Here is a 17577-nt window from a genome sequence, read left to right on the forward strand (position 1 = left end):
GGACAACAGTGAAAAAGAGATGTGGCAGTAGATTAGATTTGACCTACCCTCTGCTTTTGTTCAGAAAATGTGCAATCTGACTTCAGCAGTCTTCAGCGATGTTTGTGCTAGGTTGTCCTCAGCTATGTTTGTGCTGAGTCTAGCTGTTATAACCACACCTGTTTGACCACTATACCTGTAACAAATCGTATATTGGTCAGATGGGTAGGACTATAGCAGCCACACTCACTGGGAATGAAAGTAGCTGGAAATATTCAGACCCCAGTACTTGGTGAATGTACCAATGGAAGGTCACAAACAGAAAGTAAACTTAGAAGAACTCATTCATGTTGTCAGCAAAGGGGAAAATGACCTGTTGGAAGCATTCGAGGTCAGTAAATATTTGACAAAAAAACCTGATGTGGTCCTAAATGATCACTGATCGCATCCCCACTCGTAAGCTTCACATCATCAATCAGTAACACACAATTTTTACTTCAGTTACAATGATCACATTCATCTCCACGTCCCTCACACTTTCACTGTAATGTAAGTGGCATTTATACCTTATTTGTTTCCCTTACAGTTCTTAGTCTTATGCTTTTGTGTGTGTTCCACTGCTTCTCCTATTGGAATGCCCAGGATTAGCCCTGTTCCCTCTATTGGAATGCCCAGGCTTAGTTTCCTAGAACTCACCTTCCCTTCCCTTTCCTTTTTTTTCTAATTACATTCTGTGTAGGACAATTGGAACTTGTCATACTAAGTCTGTGTATTGAGTTTCAGTTATTCTTACTAACATAATCTAAGCCTATTGCTCTCTTTCCTCCATTACTACACACATCAAAACAAGTTTTGCATCACCCCTGATCCCAGAATGTCTGAGGTAGACATTGACTGTGGATATTGTATCACAGACACAGTCGCTTTGACTCTTCAGAGATGTCACTAAACCCACCCGAAGATGTAAACAGCCATGCATGAGCAGCACCTATTAGACTGAGGGGGTCCGACAGCCGATCAGTTCCAGTCATTCCACCAGGAAGGAGGTACACGGCTCGTGTTGTCCATAGTTCAACCATGCCTATATAGTCAATACCATGGTTTAATTGTGTCCACATTGTTACTTTGTGCCAGGAAAGGCTCTCAACAAGGGAAGTGTCCAGGCGTCTCGGAGTGAACCAAAGCAGTGTTGTTCGGACATGGAGGAGATACAGAGAGACAAGAAGTGTTGATGTCATGCCTCACTCAGGCCGCCCAAGGGCTACTACTGCAGGGGATGACCACTACCTGTGGATTATGGCTTGGAGGAACCCTTACAGCAACGCCACCATGTTGAATAATGCTTTTAGTGCAACCACAGGACGCTGTGTTATCACTCAAACTGCGCACAATAGGCTGCATGATGCGCAAATTCACTCCCGACGTCCATGGGGAGGTCCATCTTTGTAACCACGACACCGTGCAGTGCGGTACAGATTGGCCCAACAACATGCCGAATGTACTGCTCAGGATTGGCATCACGTTCTCTTCACTGATGAGTGTCTCATATGCCTTCAACCAGACAATTGTCGGAGACATGGTTGGAAGCAACCCAATCAGGGCAAACGCCTTAGGCACACTGTCCAGTGAGTGCAGCAAGGGAGAGGTTCCCTGCTGTTTTGGGGTGACATTATGTGGGGCCGATGTATGCCGCTGATGGTCATGGAAGGTGCCGTAACGGCAGTACAATACATGAATGTCACCCTCCGACTCATAGTGCAACCATATCGTCAGTATATTGGCGAGGCATTTGTCTTCGTGGATGACAATTCGCGCCCCCATCCTGCACATCTTGTGAATGACTTCCTTCAGGATAACGACATCGCTCAACTAGAATGGCCAGCATGTTCTCCAGACATGAACCCTATCGAACATGCCTGGGATAGATTGGAAAGGGCTTATTTATGGACGATATGACCCACCAACCATTCTGAGGGATCTATGCTGAATCACCGTTGAGGAATGGGACAATCTGGACCAACAGTGCTTTGATGAATTTGTGGATAGTATGCTATGATGAATACAGGCATGCATCAATGCAGGAGAATGTGCTACTGTGTATTAAGGGTACTGGTGCGTACAGCAGTCTCGACCACCACCTTTGAAGGTCTCGTTGTATGGTGGTATAATATGCAATGTTCCCATTAGCAATAACAAGGGTGGCTGTGATGTTTATGTTGATCTATATTCCATTTTTCTGTACAGGTTCCGGAACTCTCGGAACCAAGATGATGCAAAACTTTTTTTGGTATGTGTATATTTACACTTGCCTTATTTCCATCCATACAAATTATGTGCTTTAATGCCATGTCTGTTCATTCTATATTATTTTGGTGATATTTATTCTGTAAACTGCAATTTAACCTTCTTGTATACTTACATTATCATTAAGTCACCGTCATCCTACATATTATATAATAACTTGTGCCTTTCTACTGTAAAAACAATGATAATAATTCTGTGTCAGTGTCTATTTAATACTGTCAATGGCCATGTAAAGTTTGTACTGAAATCCTCATGCAAGAGCAGCTATTTATGTTGCAGTTTTATCTACTCTCAACCTCTATTCCACTGCATCAGACTAAGTCACTAGCTATTGTAACATACTAATACATAACAGGAGTAATGAATACTTGATTTCACATTTTCTAACAGTGTCATGACCAAACATACTATATGCTGGGTAATATTTTTAATTAAGATCTGGTTCCTTGCTCACTAATGTCTCTTCTGGAGACTAGTCAGTTGACTCCTGATGATGGCCCAACAATCTCAAAGCAGAATGAGATTTTCACTCTGCAGCGGAGTGTGCGCTGATATGAAACTTCCTGGCAGATTAAAACTGTGTGCTGGACCGAGACTCGAACTTGGGACCTTTGCCTTGCGTGGGTAAGTGCTCTATCATCTGAGCTACCCAAGCACGACTCGCGCCCCGTCCTCACAGCTTTACTTCTGCCTGTATCTCGTCTCCTACCCTCCAAACTTCACAGAAGCTCTCCTGCGAACCTTGTAGAACTAGCACTCCTGAAAGAAAGGATATTGCGGAGACATGGCTAGGTAGGAGACGAGATATTGGCAGAAGTAAAGCTGGGAGGACAGGGCGTGAGTCATGCTTGGGTAGAGTACTTGACCGCGAAAGGCAAAGGTCCCGAGTTCGAGCCTTGATCTGGCACACAGTTTTAATCTGCCAGGAAGTTTATTAATACCAAAGCAGTTTGTAACTTTTGTAAAAGGTGAGGTAAGAGGTAGCGACGATTCACCCAAATTTATTTACAACAAGAGATATAAAACAGGATGCTCCTCAAAAGCTACCTTAGGTCCTTATGCCAAAACAAAATCCAGTCAACACGATATCCACAATAGTAGCACCAGAGCCGAACTAGTAGCAGCACAAGAGCTAGACGAGTTGCACACTCACCACGCACTACATAGATCACATCATAACTAACACAGACTGACCCTGGGCCGACTTATATGGCAGATTTTGGTGTGGGTCTCTCAGAGGGCATTCCTGATGACCAGTACTGTCTGGGTAGCATCGTCACAGCTGTAGACAGTAATGTTGTGCCAGCTACTGGCTTTCCATGATGGTGTAAGGTGGAGCCAGTGTATCCTCTCCAACCAGCACCCGCTGCGGGAGAGGACACAGATGTTGCATGACCAAGAATATCCACTATGCTACTAGGAGAGGCAGCAGATTAAAGTCTATGAGTTTTGCTGTGGAAGGCAAGGGCAGGATAAGGCTTGATGGAAATTGCAGAAGTTGTCATGAGACCACAGGGTCCACCGAAGGGGGTTGAGAACCAGGTGGCTGCAGACGCAGATGGTGGAGGTGAAGTTGATCATGGTGGCATTGTACATTTCAGTTTTTGGGCACCGTGATAGACATCATTGGTGGATGGAGATTGTCCTGTAGATCCAGGTTGGATGGCGTCCAAACTTGCAGGCCACCCTGAAGGCATCTAACCTGAAAGAAGAAGCTTCATCGATGACATGTGCTGGCGGTGAGTGTAACATGTCCAAATTGGTACAGTGAAGGCAGCCATGAAGCGCCTCTGCTGGATTGTAGCCTCCAATTGGAATGGCCTTGTAAGTTGCTAGTAAGCCATGTAAGTGCTATGCTGGACATCATTTCACTGTGAGTAGTGACTGTGACAGGATCTTCTGCTAGTTCCAGTGCATGCATTGTCCAAGTGGTTGAAACACAAATCTTTCACAGATGATTGCCTGAAAGAACACTTGTGTAGGTTACATTCGAGATATTTTGTTGTTTGATGAATCACAAATCCAAAACCATGAAAAGAGCTTAAAATTATTGTTGTTCACAGTGGGGCCAGCACCCACAGAAAAAAATTGCCAATGGGGCTAGCATTTCATGTGTGCTGATGGGGCATATGCTGTATGTGTGTCACAGTAAGTAATGTTTACAGCTAGGCCATGGCACTGCTGCTGACATGGCCCACTGCTAATGGTGTGGTGTAGTTGTTTTTAAGGTCGTTCTGGTGATGGAGCAGGTAAGGGCCCTGCCAGTGGTGCCATGACATCCCACATGACTGGTGATGGAGAACTGAATGGTGCGACATCTCCTTCCACTATATAGAAATTCTGGGTTACATGAGCAGTTTCATAGACTTGAGCTATTTGCATTACTCCCCTCAAAGAAGGATCTGATTCCCCTAATACAAGGTTCCCTACTTCTGATTTGGGGGTAAGACACACTGTCATGTCTCTGGTTAGAGAGTCTGCAGAGTTCTGCCCGCACAAACATTTGAAATGGGAATTCATGCTTAATCCATGCATGTTGGTGGCCCATTCTGCATAACGTTGGTTGGGCTCCTTTTCCTAAGCTGGCCGTAAAAACATATTTCTTTGTTGAAAAATGTTGTCCCAAGAAAGAGAATATTCTAGACAACTTCCTGTGAGTTCGGTAGTAACTCTAGTTTCTGTATTAGATGATGCAGTTTGGGATGTATCTTTCATGTTGGAAATTTGGCAGGGCGTAAAGTATAACTGGAATCATAGGCATGAGCTTCCCACTCTGCTCTGTGTTTGTTACATGGCAGGAAAATCATGGACACGGGTGGCACAGGAGAGATGCCTGGTACACTCGCTAATGCTTGCAGTGCCTGTAATATTGTTGCTATTAGCTCATAATAACCCTGTAGGTTTGTGTTAGTGGTAATTGTATGTGGTTGGGGGGGGGGGGGGGGGTAGTGAGAGGGATCAATCTCTCATCTGATACAAAATGTTCAATGTCCTATTTGCAAGCACCTACTCAGCTAGCTGAGAGTGTTAACACATGACTTCTGGGACATGGGGAGGGGCGCAAGCCTGATACAAATCTAATGCTTCATGGACTAAACATGAGAATGTTGTATTTAGGCAGTTTCCCATATGCCACTAGTGAATACCAAGCTGGTGCCCATCTCTCTCCTCAGATTCATGCTACACAAACATTTAGAAAATATTCTCACTTCTTCCCATAGGATTTATTCCAGATGCAGAAAGATGAAATACACTGATTCCATCCTGGATGGAGGAATAGGAGACTGATAACAGATGTTTAGTCTTGAAACCCATAATCAGCAGCAGCAGCTTATTTGCAGTTGACATGGGTTAAAGATGAGTTACATGCAGTAGCGGGGACCACCCTGGTTTATTACTCAACACAAGATAACTTACGTTTTTCCAAAGGAAAGTCCAATCTGTGGCACATCCAAGTTTTTGCTATGAAAAATAGAGTTCACATTACAACTGACTGAGACCAGCCTTGGACTGGTTTATATGCCAGATTCTGGCATGATCCCATCAGGAAGCACTCCTGATGACCAGTGCCCTCTTGAGTGGTGGCTGCGCAGAGGCCGGCACTAATGTCAAGTCAGCTATTTGGCTTCCACAGTGACATCAGGTGGTGCCATTACAAAAATAAATAAATATTAGTGGGACAAAGTACAGTTTCTTAGTTTTGAATCTTAAAGAAGTTCAGTCACAGTGAAAATCATTAGTAACACAAGATGGCAAGAAGTATGGGACTTCATTTTCATATGAACACTTAATTGTGTTTAGAATGAACACTGATGTTTTGAATTGCCTCAGAATGTTGAAGAATCTTCTAAAATATGTGGTGTTGCATGCTATTCCATAGGTAATGGCCTTGAATTGGAATATTTGAGGATAAAGCAGCAAAATAAAAATTTATCTGAAAGAGAATGAGTACTGTTATTCAGGTGCAGAGTAGTAACAAGATTTATTGTGAAGTTATTTGTGTTCATGAGTGCAAGAGCAGCAAAAGTTACCACTAATTTTAAGACGTACTGAAGTTTACAGCGTTGTGAAATGTACAAAAGGAAGAAATATGTACAAAAGGAAGAAATATTAAGAGTTTAACATCCTGTCAACAGTATGATCATTAGAGATGGTTGAAATATAAAGGCAATCCTTTCAGCACTTCGGGAACGTTAGAGGGGATCTATTTTTTCAAATTGAAACCCTTGGAGTCAAAAACTTACAGTTTGAACACAAGAATTGTCAAAGGAAATGTAGGATTGTTCTGCTCATACCCATAGTTAAAAATATCTGTAGATACTTTCTTTTGTGCATGTAAGTGGACAGTCATTTTGTGCAGAGAACTTAATGTTACCCACTTGGATAGACTATTTGTCACATAAGACATGAGGGAGTCAGCAGCAAGGAACCAGGCTGTCTTTAAGGGAATAGTAAAGCTAATGTTTTTGCTTCAAGTGCATGAAACAATGTGATAAACTGAATAAATTATGAGGGGTGGTCATAAAATCCAACCTGGAAAGGATTCCATATTGACAAGCAATATTCGAGAATTGAATAAACAAAGTTATTTTTTTAACTATCACCTTAGGGGTTGAATAATGCTCCCCCAGGATTCCTCCAGTGAATCTCTCTGGTGTATAACAGTCCTGCAACAATGTCATCATTGTACCTTAAATTGATATAGAAGCATACTGATACATAGCTAATGGTTGTGACTGTTCTCATAACTGATCACCAACCAATCAATAATAGGTTCATATTCCCATTTATACTCAATATGTTACATTTGTTTATGTTAGGGATCAGCTGCCAGTCCTTGCATCAATATGTTACATTTGTTTATGTTAAGAGACAGCTGCGAGTCGTTGTATCAAGCTTTCAACACAGCAGAAGGTACTTCAACATCTGAAATGTAGTGCACTTACTATATTCAGTCAGAGACATGTGAAGTAGAAAGCAGATTACAGCTGAGCCAAATGCAGGTGAGCACATATGTTATGTCGTACAAAATACAACGTAGCCTTCATGCGTTGCGAGGTGAGCCAGGTAGAGAACTCACCTCTTACATTTCAGAGATTGTTAAATGGAGCTCTCAGAGGACTGAAACCATGTTAATGCTTGGTACATCTTGATGATATAATTGTCTATGTGATTGATATGGAATAGCACATGTAATGCTTAAGAGAAGTGTTCCTGAGATTGAAGGCAGTGGATTTTGTGTTGAATAAGGAAAAATGTAATTTTGTATTGGGAGATGTGGCATAGTATGTAAGGGTGGGATTAAGACAGACAAAGCCCCCTCCCACCCTCCTCCTCCTGCTGGAGATTGAGTGAAGCTATATGTGAATTTTCTGTGTCTGAGTCAGTGAAGGAACTACAATCTTTCCTTGGAGTTGCAGACTAGTACTGAAGATTCGTAAAGGGATTTGGAGATGTTGCCAGACCCTCGCTGCAATTGCTGAAGAAAGGTTTAAAATTTGTGTAGTCAGAGGATTTTCAGCATGATTTTGAGAGACTGAAAGAAGTTTTTACATCAAGCCCAATCTTAGTGTTTCCAGATTTCAGTAAGAAATTCATTTTGTCATGTAATGCATCCAACCATGTACTTAGCTGTGTGATGTCTCCAAAAATAGATGGCATAGAGCACCCAATAACCTGTGCATCAAGGCAGCTGAATTTGACAGAGAGAAATTACTGCATGATAGGGGAAAAAAGAAGGATCTTGAGCCTTACCTACAGAATCACCTACTTCCAATGTTATCTCTTCGGGAAAAAGTTTTGAGTGATAATGGATCATGCAGTGATGAAATGGTTGCTGGTACTGAAGAATCCATCTAGTGGGATGAGCAGTAAGACTGAGAGAGTTTGATTTTGGGGTCATACATAAGCCTGGAAAGAAATATGGGAATACAGATGGCCTAGATAGGAAAGTAGCAGTGTTGCAATTATGTGGCGGTGAGGTGAAGGAGTGGCAGACAGCACAAAATACGGATGATGGGTGTAAGCAATATAGTAAACAATCACAGTTTTGTATGCAGGATGGGTTGTTGTACAGAGAAACCCAAGTTGGAATCACAAGTAGTAGTACCAGCGAAGCTGAGGAATAGATTGCTACAAGAGACACATGATCACATGTTGGTGGGTCATGAAGGATGTAGGTCTACCAACAAGAGAGTAGTGGAGTGGTATTGGTAGAAGGATAGCAAGATGGACATGAATCAGTATAGCAGAATTGCATACAGTGAGCACAGAGAATGGATTTGTGTTGAACGAGAGTACCATTGCAGAGGTTACCTAAAGCATTAGCATTGTGTGTATTTATTGGGATTAATGTTTTAGTCCTTTCAAAAAACACCTGCAGGGAATAAATACGTAATGACGATTATAGATCACTTGTCGAGTTATGTGGAAATGGTCCCAATGCAGGAAAAGTAGCATAAGGGTTAGTGAAAAATTGGATTCTGAAGATCAGGGTAACTGAAATGATAAAAACGTACTAGGGAACCAACTTTATGTTGGATTTGTTTAAGGAACTGTGTAAGTTGATATGTGTGAAGAAATTGATGACAAGTCCTCTACATCCTCAATCTAATGGAAGAACAGAAAGGGTGCATAGAACTATAGGAAAGATGCTAGGACACAGTGTGGGCGCACACCATACCAATTGGGATGTCTATTTAAGGTGCATGGTTTCTGAGTACAACTCAGAACAGCACACAAATACAGGATTGTTGCCATATAATATGGTATATGGTTGTAAAATGCCATCATTGTTTAACATATTAACAACCAAGGAGGGGAAGCAAAGGAGTTTGCAAGGGTGATATGAGAAATTTGGAACAGGGTGTGGAGGGCAAATACATGATCATTGGAAAAGCAACAGGAAGCACTGAGCCATAGAGCAAGAGTGCCACAATACAAGGCTGGCCAATGGATGATGTTATTGACTTCATACACTCCAAAGAGGAAGAGGAAAATTTTTTTATGAAGTATCAAGAGCTGTGCCAAATTGTGGAAACTACATCACCAGTGAATGTCCAGATTCAGTTGCTGACGAGAATAACAACTGTGCATGTGGGACATTTGAAACTTTTAGGAGGGGACCAGAGGCCATCCCACGAACTGGAGGGGTGGACTGGAGGAGGAAACTGCAAAAGGAGGTGCAAAGGGGCCACTGAGTGGTTGTCGGCAAAGCAACTATAGGAAGTTCGTATCGGTTAAGACATAGGAGGTAAGAATAAATGAATGGTTTTATATGTTAGATATAGGTGTAACATAATATTTAGTATAAGCAAAATGAGCTGCTGCAGGGCAGCAATGGACTTTAGGGAGAGAAAAGGGTAATAGGTATCCCTGGGCTCAGCTGAGATCCACCAGGAGACAAGATGAGGTGGGTCGTAACTGAACTACTGGTCATTATCAGGGTGGAAACATTGTGGAACCACTCCGTGGAAGTGGAGTGCTATTCGTGAAGCAAGAAGATCTGGTGATTATCAATCATTGCTGGGTGATGCAGGAAGATACGAAATGAGGTGAGATGGCTGGAAGAAGCCTTTGATAATTTTCGACAGGGGGCAGAGAATCACAGAATGCTTAAAGGAGTTGTCGGGTTCTGTAGGAGAATACTTGGGGTTTATGAGTAGTTATGGGATAAAATGACACAGGTTTTTGCAATTATACCACATATGAGAAGGAGAAGAGGTAGGGTCCCTGTGTGAGGCCAACATATGAAAACTGTGTTTGGGACAGCTGGTGAGAGGACATTACGAGACTGAATGACACAGGAGATGTAGGAAAACGATGGGTGAGAGGAAACAACGTAGCAAGTGAGTGGCACACGACGCAGGTCACTAGTTTGGAGAAGGATGTACTGAACAATAATGGGTTACTATATCAGGTGAGTGGGGAAGTGATGAGCTATGCCAAAACAGCAGAAGAATTAGTGAATTAGAACATTAAGAGGTTCCAAACTAGGGATACTTGACAAGGAAGTAGTAGTAATAAAATGGTTACAAACCTTCTACATCTACACCTACATCTTTACTCCGCAAGCCACTGACGGTGTGTGGCGGAGGGTACTATGAGTACCTCTATCGGTTCTCCCTTCTATTCCAGTCTCGCACCACTCGCGGAAAGAAAGATTGTCGGTATGCTTCTGTGTGGGTTCTAATTTCTCTGATTTTATCCTCATGGTCTCTTTGCGAGATGTATGTAGGAGGGAGCAATATACTGCTTGACTCCTTGGTGAAGGTATGTTCTCGAAACTTCAACAAAAGCCCGTACCGAGCTACTGAGCGTCTCTCCTGCAAAGTCTTCCACTGGAGTTTATCTATCATCTACGTAACACTTTTGCGATTACTAAATGATCCTGTAACGAAGTGCGCTGCTCTCCGTTGGATCTTTTCTATCTCTTCTATCAACCCTATCTGGTACGGATCCTATGCTGGTGAGCAATATTCAAGCAGTGGGCGAACAAGTCTGACTTAGTTAAACCAGACTTTGGGACCCAAGCTAATGCAGTCCATAGAGAATGTTGTTAGTGAGCAGGAGGGATGAATCTCCATTAAGGACAGCATGAGGGAAGCATGAAGAGAGGCAGCAGAATTGCAGAAAGCTATGCAGCAATATGTGTGGGGCCAGCTAGAAGTTAACTTATTGTCACCAGAACAGTACTTGGAGGAGCTATGAAAAGTGAAAACTGAGCTATCATCAGAGCTTGGACTTGGCTCTGGAACCTAATCATAAAACTTTACCCTTTTATTTTAACTTAGGCACAGTAGAAGCAAGGATTGATGGGGCAAAGGTGTACATTTCAGTTTCCTTTCCAGTAGCAGCAAAGCAGGAGTGGTACCAATGTTATGTAGTCCATCCATATCCTGTTAGGTGGGGGATGCTGAAGATGTTTGTCAGTGTAAAGGTACAATAGTTGTTATTGGTTGTGGAAGATAAGAGTAAACATCCGGGAATGAAAGAAGCGGAGTTACAAAAGTGTTACAGGGGTGTGATTACAGTTTGTCGAAACAGAGTAGTGTGAGTGGGTCAGGATTCCTGTACAGTGAAGTTACTCATGGATCAGAAAGCAGAGAATGAATGCAAGAAGGAGGTGATTAGACCTAAGTTGTACCTCTAGCAGGTTGAGGCATAGTCATTGTACTCTACTTTTGATAAAGTAATAATAGTAGCCAATTGTTTTGAGCAGTGGAAACTCATGACAGCAGAAATGTCAGAGTTAGGTGGGGGTGGATTATTAATAAATGGGATGCCATGTTAAATAATGGGACCTACTTTCCATCTATTTGCCTCAATTTTGGGGGATAACTCACCTAAGCATTTCACAGCCTCAAATGTGTTGGCCAGAGGAACCCATAGAAGTGCTACCAGCCTTGAGTCTGACTTAGTTAAACCAGACTGGGACCCAAGCTAATGCAGTCCATAGACAATGTTGTTAGGAGCAGGAGGGGTGAATCTCCATGAAGATATTAATTCAGCATGTTAGCCAGGACGGGAAGAGTCAGTACCGGATGGAAGCAATGTTGACCATTGTCATACCATCTACTGCAGTGACATTTACTCTGTTAAGCAGAATCCTTGTTTTCATTTACAGAAAGTGGAACACAAGACAAAGTCCAGACACAGCCATTGTTCAAATGCGAGTGGACTGGATTCCAGAGCCTAGGAGGCAGCTGAGGGAGAGCTGTAGCAATAAACTGAATTGAGCAGAAAATTAAGTGACCTAGGATAAATAGCGTTTAAGGGCACTTATTGGTAAAAGTAATCCTCAAAGAATGGCCCAGAGCCAGTTGAGTCAGCCACCAGGATCTGTCATTCTGGTATGAGGATAATGTATGTATGGTGACCAAGCGACCAGTTCTTGTCAAGAGAGAGGGCACTGTAGCACACTGACCATTTTGAGTCAGAAACATGCAGAGTATGAAGTAGACCACAGCCGAGCTGACCACAGGTGAGCGCAGATGTTATACACTACAAAACACAACACAGGTGGAGTGCGTTGCGAGGTGAGTGAGTTGGGTGAGCTATGGAAATAGTTGACACAGCAGCACCTAAGCAGAAGAAGGCGGAAGCATTTTCACACCAGCAACCACGGAAGTATTTAATATACGTGCTACAAGGCATAGCAAAGCCCAAGCAAGCGCAGCTGTGAGTGTATAAATACCTAGCCACTTTTGTACTCAAGTATTCATGTGTTAGTATCACAGAACTACCATAATGGGGCTCTGACACTTGAGGCACTGTGTGGAATGTGGCACAGGGTCCAGAGTTTGACCTCACATCAAGGCAGCCTGCCCTGCGACATGAGACACAGAGCTGCCGCTGATGTGGCCCCCGCCAAGCCCTGGGATGTAACATGCCAGTCACAGCATTCCTACAGTGGGTCACAGCTGCTACAGCATTGGAGACATCAGCCGTGCCTCAGCCACCACTTCCTTAGCCACCGAGCCCAGAGGACATCTCTGACAGAAGCAGTGGTGTTGCGCTTACATTCAGCAACACTGTGCTCAGTCAGCATTGCATGATATCAACACACGAGAGGGAGGCAACTGAATGTTTCAGCCAAACTGCTGCTGTTTGAAATCTTTCCCCACAGAGTGCCATGGTAAATGACTTTTAAAGTGCAAAACAAATCTACTGATTCCAGTCCTATTTCAGAAAGTTTCTCATAACTTAGGATGACATACTCAATTCTGTTTACTAGGAGGCCAGAGTTCAAAATATGGGCTGCTGGAATATTGTCCAGCTTTGTGGCTAAACTGAATATTTCTTAGCAAAAATAATTAAGTATGAAACAATTATATGTGACTGCTAGCCAAGAAATGTGGCGTCAACCTATGTGCTGCTATCTACTACCTTCTGGATATCACAGATGATAAGAGTGGACCCAGTTTCACAAATCATTGTATACAGAGTAGATGTTGATTCCTACAGTGGACATCTCTGCAAGCATTAAGTGTGTTCTATTATAGTACAATGGATTGACGTCAGTTATACAGGTCTATAGTTATGTGCATTTGCCCACTGACTAATGTTGAAAATGTGAGAATCACCTGAGTTTTTTCCCAATTATGTACTGGCCCTGAAACTTTGGTAGACCAATTCTACCAGGAATATTGCACAATATGTATAGAATTGGACAACTATCCCAGCATGTCCAATGATGTACTGCTATTAGCAATCACAGTTGGTTACCAGTTCTTGCTAAATCTATCAATTCATCATTCATATGATGACCAAAAGGAGTTGTGCTGAGCGAAAGGTCAGGTGGATACTGGCGAAAGATGGGTGGGAACGTTTTACAAGGTGTCAGCAGAATAATTGGGGGATGATTTCATAATTTAAACATTTCTCATTTTCATCTCCATTGCTTTCGATAGAAAATATTATAGAAACATATATTTCCAAAATAAATAATTTAAGCATGTTGGTGCTTTCATTAAATGGTTCACTTTGTTGTAATAGAGCAGCATTAATAGCAACAATATATTGAAAATCAATAATTACACTGGTATGAGTGTCCATGAACTTTGATATGACTTCAGTATATATGAAAATTTTATCTTGTGAGGAGATAACTAAAATACACATTTAGTAACAAATTGTTTTCTGTGTATGAAATTTATTGAATTTCTCTTTGTTATGCTGAAATTTACTGTGTATGCACAATAAGCAATTTTTTTTTTATTTTCTATCTTTCCTTGTGTTGCAATGTTAGTGGCCAGCAGTGTACAAAAGATGACATAGAGAATTAAATAGATTGTAACAGTTATTGTGCAGTGATTTATATTACTGCGTTTTTCAAATATTGTGCAACTGTTGTCTGTTTTGTTTATATTTATTGGCCTTTAAAATTTATCGAAATTTAATGTGAGCTGCATGTCACCTTTTTCGGGAATGATGTATACATCTATAGATAACATATTACATGTTGTCATACAAAATTTCTCAAAAAAGCATACTGCACCATCATGAACCCTACTGCACACAAATTATGATCTCAATCAAACATAAACGAAACATCACTGTCAAACCAATACTTGATATAAGAATTAAATTGACTAAACAAACACTGTTTTTGGCCTTATTTCACGATTTTATTATTAATGTTAATGCAAAACCTAGGTTTCAGGTTATAAGCCCATTTTCAAGTACATTGCTGATTCCCAAACATGATAAAGCACAGATAAACATGATGACAAGCAAAGATATCATCTCAACTTCTTAAGGTATTGATTGATCCATAGCTTAATGTACAATTATGTTAACAGCGATTTTTAACAAATTTCATGCATTATTACACATTCAGCAATTACACTGCAATGACCGGACTAAAGTTATGAGTCAGCCAAGAGCTTGTTAACTATGCTGGATGGGGGCCCAAAGTTTTGCTTCTATCCTGGGGTTGTGATCTCATCTAAAAGAGGTGAATAATTGAATTGGGTTTCCTTGTTTAATAACAGGTGTGGGGATATACACATCTGTTTTTAATTTCTGTACTTTCTAATTGGTTGAGTTTGGCCCCCTTTTGCTCTGTGTGTAGGACGTGTACATGTATTGTGTATTTGTGGTTATTGTTCAGACAGTGTTCTTCAAAGGTTGAATCAGGTTTCTTCAATCTCCAGTTTCTGTGGTGTTTTTTAAGCCTAGTACAGCTTGACCTCCCTGTGTGTACAGTGTAGCAAGACTGGCACCCACAGCATGTGATTTTATAAACCCCACATTTTATGATAGCTGGTCGTTTGTTTTTGGATTGAACAAAGAAACTACCTATTGTCTGAGGGACATAGAAAAACACAGAGAAGCCCTTTGCCTGCAAGATGTTACTTATGCTATTTGATGTTTTCCCTATAAAAAGTAATGTGCACCATTTCTTTTCCAGTTTTTCTGTGTTTTTCATTGGGGACAGTAGGGAATCGGCTTGCTTCTTCATCTTTTTACCTAAAATTTTATCAATGGTGTTGAGCTCAAATTCATTATTTATAGCTATTGTTTTTATTGTGTCAAGTTCCTGGTTAAAGTCATCTTAGGACATAGGGATAGAAAGGAGACGATGGATCATGTGATTGAATGCTGCATGTTTGTAGTTTGTAGGACATTATTTTAAAGATAGAAGACAGTAACCAAAAATTAAAAGTAACCGAAATTCCTTCACTGACACTTTGATCCCGGCTTCCTCCCAGCACCCTACAACCTACAAACATGCAGCAATCCAGCTCATGATCCATCATCTCCTTTGTATCCCCAAGAAGGCCTGCAGTTCCTTAACAGATGTAGGGCGAGAAAGGGCATCGATCGCAGCGACAGTTTGCTGAAGCGGACGAATACCATCCCGAGAGAGTTGAAACCCCAAGTACGCGATAGATGCCTGAAAAAATTGTGATTTCTGAAGATTACACTTAAGACCAGCAGTCTGTAAGACATGAAAAAGTGTGCGGAGATTTTGAAGATGTTCTTCAGTGGTGGAGCCAGTGACAACAATGTCGTCCATGTAATTGATACACCCAGGGACAGGGAGCAATAATTGTTTCAAGAATCGCTGAAAGAGAGCAGGGGCGCTAGCAACCCCGAATGGCAAGCGTTGGTATTGATAGAGGCCGAAAGGCGTATTAAGGACCAGAAACTGCCGGGAAGCAGCGTCGAGAGGAAGTTGATGATAAGCTTCTGACAGGTCAATTTTAGAAAAATACTGGCCTCCAGCAAGTTTAGTGAACAATTCTTCAGGACGGGGCATAGGGTAAGTGTCGATGAGGCATTGAGCATTTACAGTGGCTTTGAAATCGCCACAGAGACGAATATCACCATTTGGCTTAGCAACGACAACGACAGGAGAGGACCACTCACTGGAAGTGACAGGAAGCAAGTCCCCTGAAGTAGTGAGACGATCCAACTCCTGTTTTACCCGATCACGAAGGGCCACAGGAATGGGCCGAGCCCGAAAAAACTTAGGCCGAGCAGTGGGTTTGAGCGTGATATGAGCTTCAAAATCGTTTGCACATCCTAACCGAGGAGAAAAAAGGGACGAAAATGTCGTCGACAAGGAATCCGGTTGAGCATAAGGAATAGCATCAGAGACAATATTGACAGAGTCATCTATGGAGAACCCAAAAAGATTTTCTGCGTTGCTCTGGTCGACCACAAATATGGGAACAGTGCGAATGATGGATTTGTAAGATACCTCAGCATTAAACTGTCCCAAGAGAGAAATCTTCTGTTTATTGTACGTCCATAATTGCCGAGTGACAGGTGACAGGAGTGGAGAACCCAACTGAAGATAGTCTGAGAATTAATTATAGTGGCAACAGAACCGGTATCCACTTGCATGCTAACATCTCGACCAAGGATTTGGACAGTGAGGAATAACTTCCCTGAAAGGGAAGAAGTGCAATTGACAGACAACACAGAATCAGAATCAGCGTCATGTGCATGAACATCAGGTATGCGGTCGGATTTGCAAACGGGAGACACATGACCTTTCTTTTTGCAATTGTGACACACAGCCCAGTGTTGGGGACAATCCTCGCGTGAATGTTTCGTAAAACACCACGGACATGAAGGAAGTTGCCGGGGGTTTTGCTGCAGTTTCTTAGCGGGTTGTTTACGGCTAGGCCGAGGCTGCGCGTGGGAGCGCACTGCGGCCACGTCGGCCGGCGGGGACACGCTGCACACGTCGTTAACAGCGCACAGAGGTTGTATTTCCCCGACATCACTCCACACCTCTATTTGCGCCCCAGCGGCGCGAGAAATTTCAAAAGACTGCGCAATGGAGAGAACTTCATCTAGAGTCGGATTCGGCAACTGAAGGGCACGTTGCCGAACTTCTTTGTCGGGCACCGACCGGATAATAGCATCCCGTATCATGGAATTGGCATAGGATTCTTTGTGAACGTCAGTAACAAATTGACACTTTCAACTGAGGCTGTGAAGTTCAGCAGCCCAAGCGCGATAGGATTGATGTGGTTGTTTTTGACAATGATAAAAGGCAACACGAGAGGCTACCACATGCATTTGCTTTTGAAAATAGACAGACAGAAGTGAGCACATTTCAGCAAAGGACAAAGATGCAGGATCCTTCAAAGGAGCCAATTGCGACAACAACCGATACATTTGAGGTGAAATCCAGGAAAGGAACAGAGACTTACATGGTTGTTCGTCCGTGACATGAAATGCCAAGAAGTGCTGTCGAAGACGTTTTTCATAATCAGACCAGTCTTCCGCCGTCTCGTCGTAAGGAGGAAAAGGAGGTACAGCCAACGACGAGAA

At 42.3% G+C, this 17577-nt stretch overlaps 1 protein-coding gene across 1 annotated transcript in view; it reads left to right on the forward strand.

Moving 5' to 3' along the window:
* The window catches only part of LOC126249154 (uncharacterized), a 325728-nt gene that overhangs the window by 218894 nt on the left and 89257 nt on the right, over positions 1-17577 (forward strand). The window lies entirely within an intron of this gene.

This window comes from Schistocerca nitens, chromosome 3 (genome assembly GCF_023898315.1).
Source record: "Schistocerca nitens isolate TAMUIC-IGC-003100 chromosome 3, iqSchNite1.1, whole genome shotgun sequence".
Lineage (NCBI taxonomy): Eukaryota > Metazoa > Arthropoda > Insecta > Orthoptera > Acrididae > Schistocerca > Schistocerca nitens.